This window comes from Prionailurus viverrinus, chromosome X, assembly GCF_022837055.1.
Source record: "Prionailurus viverrinus isolate Anna chromosome X, UM_Priviv_1.0, whole genome shotgun sequence".
Classification (NCBI taxonomy): Eukaryota; Metazoa; Chordata; class Mammalia; order Carnivora; family Felidae; genus Prionailurus; species Prionailurus viverrinus.
This window is the reverse complement of record NC_062579.1, coordinates 39,979,016-39,988,894: the sequence shown is the minus strand read 5'-3', so window position 1 is coordinate 39,988,894 and position 9,879 is coordinate 39,979,016. Positions and strand designations below refer to the sequence as shown.

The window sequence follows — 9,879 nt, the reverse complement described above, 5'->3', positions numbered from 1 at the left end:
TGTATTTTCATTTTCGTTTGTTTCCATATATTTTTTAATTTCTTCTCTAATTGCCTGGTTGACCCACTCATTCGTTAGTAGGGTGTTCTTTAACCTCCATGCTTTTGGAGGTTTTCCAGACTTTTTTCTGTGGTTGATTTCAAGCTTCATAGCATTGTGGTCTGAAAGTATGCATGGTATAATTTCAATTCTTGTAAACTTATGAAGGGCTGTTTTGTGACCCAGTATATGATCTATCTTGGAGAATGTTCCACGTGCATTCGAGAAGAAAGTATATTCTGTTGCTTTGGGATGCAGAGTTCTAAATATATCTGTCAAGTCCATCTGATGCAATGTGTCATTCAGGGCCCTTGTTTCTTTATTGACCGTGTGTCTAGATGATCTATCCATTTCTGTAAGTGGGGTGTTAAAGTCCCCTGCAATTACCACATTCTTATCAATAAGGTTGCTTATGTTTATGAGTAATTGTTTTATATATTTGGGGGCTCTGGTATTCGGCGCATAGACATTGATAATTGTTAGCTCTTCCTGATGGATAGACCCTGTAATTATTGTATAATGCCCTTCTTCATCTCTTGTTACAGCCTTTAATTTAAAGTCTAGAGTGTCTGATATAAGTATGGCTACTCCAGCTTTCTTTTGGCTTCCAGTCGCATGATAAATAGTTCTCCATCCCCTCACTCTCAATCTGAAGGTGTCCTCAGGTCTAAAATGAGTCTCTTGTAGACAGCAAATAGATGGGTCTTGTTTTTTTATCCATTATGATACCCTATGTCTTTTGGTTGGTGCATTTAATGCATTTACATTCAGTGTTATTATAGAAAGATACGGGTTTAGAGTCATTGTGATGTCTGTATGTTTTATGCTTGTAGTGATGTCTCCAGTACTTTGTCTCACAGGGTCCCCCTTAGGATCTCTTGTATGGCTGGTTTAGTGGTGACAAATTCCTTCAGTTTTTGTTTGTTTGGGAAGACCTTTATCTCTCCTTCTATTCTAAATGACAGACTTGCTGGATAAAGGATTCTCGCCTGCATATTTTTTCTGTTTAGCACACTGAAGATCTCGTGCCAATTCTTTCTGGCCTGCCAACTTTCAAAAGAGAGATCAGTCACGAGTCTTATAGGTCTCCCTTTATATGTGAGGGCACGTTTATCCCTTGCTGCTTTCAGAATTTTCTCTTTATCCTTGTATTTTGCCAGTTTCACTATGATATGTCGTGCAGAAGATCGATTCAAGTTACATCTGAAGGGAGTTCTCTGTGCCTCTTGGATTTCAATGCCTGTTTCCTTCCCCAGTTCAGGGAAGTTCTCAGCTATAATTTCTTCAAGTACCCCTTCAGCACCTTTCCCTCTCTCTTCCTCCTCTGGGATACCAATTATGCGTATATTATTTCTTTTTAGTGTATCACTTAGTTCTCTAATTTCCCCTCATACTCCTGGATTTTTTTATCTCTCTTTCTCTCAGCTTCCTCTTTTTCCATAACTTTATCTTCTAGTTCACCTATTCTCTCCTCTGCCTCTTCAAGCCGAGCTGTGGTGATTTCCATTTTGTTTTGCATTTCGTTTAAAGTGCTTTTCAGCTCCTCGTGACTGTTCCTTAGTCCCTTGATCTCTGTAGCAAGAGATTCTCTACTGTCTTCTATACTGTTTTCAAGCCCAGCGATTAATTTTATGACTATTATTCTAAATTCACTTTCTGTTATATTATTTAAATCCTTTTTGATCAGTTCATTAGCTGTTGTTATTTCCTGGAGATTCTTCTGAGGGGAATTCTTCCGTTTGGTCATTTTGGATAGTCCCTGGAGTGGTGAGGACCTGCAGGGCACTTCCCCTGTGCTGTGGTGTATAACTGGAGTTGGTGGGCGGGGCCGCAGTCAGACCTGATGTCTGCCCCCAGCCCACCGCTGGGGCCACAGTCAGACTGGTGTGTGCCTTCTCTTCCCCTCTCCTAGGGGCGGGATTCACTGTGGGGTGGCGTGGCCCATCTGGGCTACTTGCACACTGCCAGGCTTGTGATGCTGGGGATCTGGAGTATTAGCTGGGGTGGGTAGGCAAGGTGCACGGGGGCAGGAGGGGCAGGCTTAGCTCGCTTCTCCTTAGGTGATCCACTTCAGGAGGGGCCCTGTGGCAGCGGGAGGGAGTCAGGCCCACTGCTGGAGGGGTGGCTCCGCAGAAGCACAGCATTGGGTATTTGCGTGGAACAAGCAAGTTCCCTGGCAGGAACTGGTTCCCTTTGGGATTTTGGCTGGGGGATGGGCAAGGGAGATGGCACTGGCGAGCGCCTTTGTTCCCCCCCAAGCTGAGCTCTGTCGTCCGGGGGCTCAGCAACTCTCCCTCCCTTTGTCCTCCAGCCTTCCCGCTTTCTGAGCAGAGCTGTTAACTTATGACCTCCCAGACGCTAAGTCGCGCTTGCTGTCGGAACACAGTCCATCAGGCCCCTCCGCTTTTGCAAGCCAGACTCGGGGGCTCTGCTTGGCCGGCGAGCCGCCACTCCACCCCGGCTCCCTCCCGCCAGTCCGTGGAGCGCGCACCGCCTCGCCGCCCTTCCTACCCTCTTCCGTGGGCCTCTGGTCTGCGCTTGGCTCTGGAGACTCCGTTCTGCTAATCCTCTGGCGGTTTTCTGGGTTATTGAGGCAGGTGTAGGTGGAATCTAAGTGATCAGCAGGACGCGCGGTGAGCCCAGCGTCCTCCTACGCCGCCATCTTCCCTCTCTCCTCAAGAAAACTTTTTTGATTCAATTTTTTTAAATGTGTATATATTTTTAGGCTATTTCTTCTTAAATAAGTTTTGCAAAGTTATGTTTTTCTAGAAAATTGTTCATCTCATCCATACTATTATATGTATTTGGTAGAAAGTTGTTTATAGTATTTTAAAATTATTTAAAAATCTGTAGTATTTTAAAATTATTTAAAAATCTCTGTTTGGGCTGCCTGGGTGGCTCAGTCAGTTAGGTGTCTGACTCTTGATTTCAGATTGGGTCATGATCTCACATTCGTGATTTTAGCCCCACATCAGGCTCTGCACTGATAGTGCAGAGCCTGCTTGGGATTCTCTCTCTCTCCCTCTCTCTCTGCCCCTCCCCTGCTCGTGCATGCGTGTTCTCCCTCTCAAAAAAATAAACTTAACAAACAAACTTTAAAAACAAAATAGGAATGCCTGGGTGGCTTGGTCAGGTGGGCCTCCGACTTTGACTTGGGTTGTGATCTCATGGTTGGTGAGTTCAAGCTCCACATCAGGCTCTCTGCTGTCACTATGGAGCTGGCTTCAGATCCTCTGTCCCCTTCTCTCTGCACCTTCCCCACTTGCTCTCTCTCAAAAATAAAACATTTAAAATAAAAAATAAAATAAAATAAAAATAAAAATTTCTGTCAGGGAGCTCTTGGATGGTTCAGTAAGTTAAGTGTCTGACTCTTGATCTCAGCCCAAGTCTTGATCTCATGGTTTGTGAGTTCAAACCCTGCATTAGGCTGTGCATTAGGTGTGAAGCCTACTTAAAAATTAAATTAAATATAATTTAAAATTTTTTATTAGTTTATTATTTTTTGAGAGAGAGAGAGAGCGAGAGCAGGGGATGGGCAGAGAGATAGGGTGAGAGAGAATCCCAGGCAGACCCCAAACTGTCAGCACAGAGCCTGATATGGACTTGAACTCATGAACCATGAGATCATGACTTGATCCGAAATCAGGAGTCCAACTCTTAACTGACTGAGCCACCCAGGCACCCCTAAATTTAATTTAATTTAATTTAATTTTAAAAAATCTCTGTAGTGCCTGCAGTTTTGTCCCTCTATTCATTCCCAATATTATTCACTTATGCCTTGTCTTTTGTTTTCTTGTTCAATCTTGCCAGAAGTTTCTCTTTCCAAAGGACAAAGTTTTGATTTTATTGATCTTCTCCTTTGCATCCTTGTTTTCTATTTCATCACTTCATGGTCTTATTAGATTATGCTTTTTCTTTTGCTTTCATTAGGTTTAATTTGTTGCCACTTTTCTAACTTCTTGAATCAGAAGCTTAAATTTGTTACATTTTAGACTTGTGTTCTAATAAAAAGATTTCAAGGCTATACAGTTCCCTTTAAGTTCTGCTTCAACTATATCCCACAAGTTTTGATATCTATATGATCATTCAGTTCTAAATACTTTTTAATTCACATTATGATTTACCTTTAACCCAGGAGTTATATAAAAGTGTTTTTTAAACATTCCAAAAAAAACCTCTTTTAACATTTTTGTGGTTATTGTTTTTTATTTAGAACTTAATCATAATCAGGGAAGGTAGTCTGAATGAAACTAATGCTGTGGTATTTATTGAGACTTGTTTTATAGACTGTGGTCATTATTTCTAACTATGCTATAAAAAAAGTGTATTAATACTTAGGTGAAGGAAATATATATGTGTGTCTGTGTACAATACCATTGACTATATTCCCTATGCTGTACCTTTTATTCCATGAATTATTCATCCCACAACTGGGAGCCTGTATGTCCCTCTCCCTGTCACCCTTTTTGCCTATCCCCCACCCTCCTCTCCTCTGGCAAACATCAGTTTGTTCTCTGGGTTTATATGTCTGCTTCTGTTGTTTATTCATTTGTTGTGTTTTTTAGACTCCACATATAAGTGAAATCATATGGTATTTGTCTTTCTCTGATTTACTTCACTTGGCATAATACCCTCTAGGTCCATCCATGTTGTTGCAAATGGCAAGACCTCATCCTTTTTTATGGCTGTGTAATATTCCATCATATATGTACATACATATATACCACATCTTCTTTTTTCATTAATCTATCAATGGTCTTGGGCTGCTTCCATATCTTGGCTCTTATAAATAGCGCTGCAATGCATATAGTAAAAAGCTTCTGCACAGAGAAAGAAACTATCAACAAAACATAGAAGCAACCTACTGAATGGGAAAAGATGTTTGCAAATCATAGATCTGATAAGGGGTTAATACCTAAAATATATAAATAACTTATACAACTCAACACCAAAATAAACAAATAATCTGGGGTGGGGGTGCCTGGGTGGCTCAGTTGGTTAAGCGTCTGACTCTTGATTTCAACTCAGGTCATGATCTCACAATATGTGGAATCGAGGCCCGTGTGGGGCTCCACACTGAAAGCTTGGAGCCTGCTTGAGATTGTCTCTCTCTTCTCCCTCTCTCTGCCCCTCCTCCTGCCCTCTCTCTCTTTCTCAAAATAAATAAACATTAAAAAAACATATAATCTGATTTAAAAATGGGCAGAGGCCTGCCCAGTGGTGGGACCTAGGCTACAATGCATCCCGCCCACCACCTCTGCTCTTGGGCAGCAGGTGCAGCAACTCACCTGGGGTGGGGGGGGCGCCTCTGGAAGCAGTGGACGCTGCTGGCAAGGATAGCACTGGAGAGTGTGGCCCACATCAGGAAGGTGCAGCTCTCCATGTATCTAGAGCGGCCCTGTCCCCGAGAGCATTATTAGGTTCACTCAGCTCACAGTTTCAGAATGGCTTTGGTTATTGCCTTTCCTTGGTATACTTGTACTACTTGGCTACCTTGCAATTCGCCCATTTCTCCAGAAGGAAAAACAACAGGACAGCTTGATTAATCTTAAAATACAAAAGGAAAATCTCAAAGTGGTGAATGAAATAAAATTGAAGATTTGTGTCTCACTAAAGCAGCTTATTGTAGGTGTTCGCATTCTAAGACGTTACCTGCCTGTGATAGTTCACATAATAAACACAATGTATTGACAGGAGGTAATGTGGGTGTCCACTAATACTGAAGAAGAAAGAAGCATAATAGGAATGAATTAGGATTGAATTCAGTTGTGTGCTGTAAAATCTTATAACAATATTCCTTCATTCTTTGTGTATAGAAGATCTTTCAAATGGTGGTCTTAATTATTGCTACTGGCTGAGTAATTATTTCTGCCAATTTATTTTCTTGCTACACTACTGTTTATATTTGATACTTTGTATATTCAAACAATCGTTTATGTAGAAATTAAATTGTACAACCCTTTCATTCTTACTTCAAAGACTTAATGTATCTTCCTGTGGCTAAGTCCTTTGAGTGACTGACTTTGGCTCAGGTAGTGATCTTGCAATTCCTGCATCAGGTTCGCAGCCTGTCAGTGTGGAGACCCAGCCAATTAGATACTCTGTCTCCCTCTCTCTCTCTCTCTGCCCCTCCCCTGCTCACACTCTCTGTCTCTCTCAAAAATAAAAAAAATATTTTTAAAAAAGACAATGTATCTTCCTAAATAAAACCAACATGCTTGGTTTTAATTAACTGAAAAAAATCTAAGTGTTGGCAATGGGTCCAAAGCTTTTCCTTTGAATATCAATATTTTCAATAGAATCTATACCTAAAATTTTACTCCCTACATGATTAGGTATATTATTTTCAGTCCTCTTCTGTTTTGATCATTTGAAGCGATTTTTCCTCTTTGGCCTTCCACACTCCATTCTTTTTAGACCAATAAAAAAAAATGTTGCTCTCAAGAATTACTTGAGTTTGAAAAGTGATAAACACTTTGCTTTATAAAGATTGTGTCAAATAAGTGTGACTATCTCAGTTTCAGAAAAGACATGAACTACATGTAGAAAGTTCCAAACAGGAACAGTTATTTACATTATAAAAAATTTGTTTACTTTACAAAGGCTTGTGTCTGTTTACATGTGTGTTTTGTATATGTATCTTGAACTCTTTGACTAAGTGGGATGGGATGGCAAGAATACTTATACTTCACGGAAATCTACCCCTGAAACCAAGAGCACACTGTATACACTGTATGTTAGCTAACTTGACAATAAATTATCTTTAAAAATAATAAAAATAAAATTAAAATTAAAAAATAAAGAATAAAAAAATACAAAATAAAGAATACTTATACTAAACTCATGAGCTTCTGCAACTTGGAGGTCAATTAGAAATAAACATAAAGTATATCTGAATTCATATTAAAATGATAAGTAGTTCAGTGTTCAAAATTGTATACACTTTTCTCCTTATAACGTGTAAGCCAATAAAACATACAATACAAAATGTTTGCAAAATAAAATTACTGGAGAATCTTTTAAAAAAAATAAACATAAAAAATAAATTAAAAATTAAAAATGGGCAGAGGACGTGAATAAACCTTTTTCCAAAGAAGACATACAGATGGCCAACAGACACATGAAAAGATGCTCAACATCACTCATCATCAGGGAAATACAAATCAAAACCACAATGAGATACCACCTTACACCTGTCAGAATGGCTAACATTAACAACTCAGGCAACAATAGATGTTGGCAAGGCTATGGAGAAAGAGTATCTCTTTTGCATTGTTGGTGGGAATTCAAGCTGGCGCAGCCACTCTGGAAAACAGTATGGAGGTTCCTCAAGAAATTAAAAATAGAACTACCCCATGACCCAGCAATTGCACTACTAGGCATTTATCCAAGGGATACAGGTGTGCTGTTTCAAAGGGACACATGCACCCCAATGTTTATATCAGCACTATCAACAATAACCAAAGTATGGGAAGAGTCCAAATGTCCATTGATGGATGAATGGATAAATAAGATATGGTATATATATATACAATGGAGTATTACTCAGCAATCAAAAAGAATGAAATCTTGTCATTTACAACTACGTGGATGGAACAGAAAAGTATTATGCTAAGCAAAATTAGTCAGTTAGAGAAAGACAAATATCATATGACTTCACTCATATGAGGACTTTAAGACCCGGAACAGATGAACACAAAGGAAGGGAAGCAAAACTAATATAAAAACAGGGAGGGGGACAAAACATAAGAGACTCTTAAATATGGAGAACAAACAGAGGGTTACTGGAGGGGTTGTGGGAGGGGGGTGGGCTAAATGGGTAAGGGGCACTAAGGAATCTACTCTTGAAATCATTGTTATATGATATATGCTAATTTGGATGTAAATTTAAAAACTAAAATTTAAATAAATAAATAATTAAATTAAAAAGAAATAAACATAAAGTATATCTGAATTCATATTAAAATGATAAATAGTTCAGTGTTTAAAATTGCATACATTTTTCTCCTTATAACCATGTAAGCCAATGAAATATAAAATACAAAATGTTTGCAAAATAAACTTAATGGAGAATCTTTTTTAAAAAATAAACAAAAAACAAATTAAAAATTAAAAATGGGCAGAGGACATGAATAAGCCTTTCTCCAAAGAAGACATACAGATGGCCAACAGACACATGAAAAGATGCTCAACATCACTCATCATCAGGGAAATGCAAATCAAAACCATAAGATATTACCTCACACCTGCCAGAATGGCCAGACTCAAAAACACAAGAAACAACAGGTATTGGTGAGAATGTGGAGTAAAAGGAACCCTCATAGTGGGATGTAAACTGTAAATTGGTGGGATTGTAAATTGGTACAGCCACTGTGGAAAATAGTATGGAGGTGCCTCAAAAAATTAAAAATAAAGATACCATAGGATGCAGTAATTCCACTGCTGGGCATTTGCCCAAAGAAAACGAAAACACTAATTCAAAAAGGTATATGCACTCCCTCCTTTTGCCCCCCCCCTTTTATTTTAAGCAAAAGAGTTCTGCTTGGTGTCAAGGCAGCCGTTCAGTACAGTTCTCTGGGATTGCTGGGAATAGGCATGTTCATTCTGGTTGGCCCTTATGCAGCAGATGTAGCCCATTGGGGTCTCAGCTCAATGTGGAGAGGTTCTTTTATTAAACTCCTACCTCGGGCTGCCCCTAAGCCTTAACTTCTGTCTCTCTAGCCCTATGTGGCCATTGAATCAATACTCAGGTGGGCAATGTAGGCAAATATGCTCAGAGCAAATTGCTTTGGTGCACCAATATTCTGCTTACCTGTCTGGTTACAAGCTTTCATCCAAATTTGGCCTGGACATTTTCCTCTGTCCTCTTGGCTCTTCAGTCCTTTTAAAGTGGTTTTGAGGGACACCTGGGTGGCTCAGTCAGTTATGCGTCTGACTTTGGCTGAGGTCATGATCTCACAGTTCATGAGTTCGAGTCCCACATCCAGCTCTGGGCTGTCAGCCCAGAGCCTGCTTCGGATCTTTTGTCCCCTCTCTCTCTGCCCCTCCCCTACTTGTGTGTGTGCACATGTACTCTCTCTCTCTCTCTCTCTAGAAAATAAATAAACATTGAAAAAAATTATTTAAAAAAGTTTACAGGGCGCCTGGGTGGCTCAGTCAATTAAGCGTCTGACTCTTGATTTCAGCTCAGGTCATGATCTCAGGGTTGGTGAGATCGAGCCCCAAGAGTCAGGCTCTGTACTGTTAGTGGAGCTTGGGGCTCTCTCTGTCCCTCTCTCTCTCTGCCCCTTTTCCCCACTCATGTGCACTCTCTCTCTCAAAAGTAAATATTTTTTTTTAAAAAAGTGGTTTTGAAGGATTTTATCCAGCATACTTCATTACTTCAATAGAGAAGTTGAATCAAATAACCAAGCCTGCCATTGCCAGAAACTAGAAGCCCATATTCTTAAATGTTTAAACATTTATCTTGACTTAACAAGGTCCAAATATCCCTACCCTTCTTCCAAACAACACAAGAGCTTCAGAATGCTTTAAATATTAATAGTCTCCTACTGTCTTAGATGTTTTTGTGCTCCATTGTTTGGTGCCAGCTTGTTTTTATACCTCCATAGTATTCAATGTTATTGTTTTATATACTTAACACCTACTAAGATTTCCCCACATTTGTCAGTTTTTGTCCACTCTTCCTTGCCTCCTGTTCACCCCTTCTTCCTGATTTCAATTACCTTCTTCCTGAAGTATATCTTTCAATAGTTATTCTAGTGACAGTCTATTATTGCTACACTTTCTTAGGTTTGTTTTTTTCTGAAAATGTCCTTATTTCACTCTCAAGAAAATACT

General features: G+C 39.6%; 1 pseudogene; it reads left to right on the top strand.

The window, feature by feature from the left end:
• Window positions 1-5,276: 5,276 nt before the first annotated feature.
• LOC125156959 (CDGSH iron-sulfur domain-containing protein 2-like) lies at window positions 5,277-5,779 on the top strand (annotated as a pseudogene).
• Window positions 5,780-9,879: the final 4,100 nt, after the last annotated feature.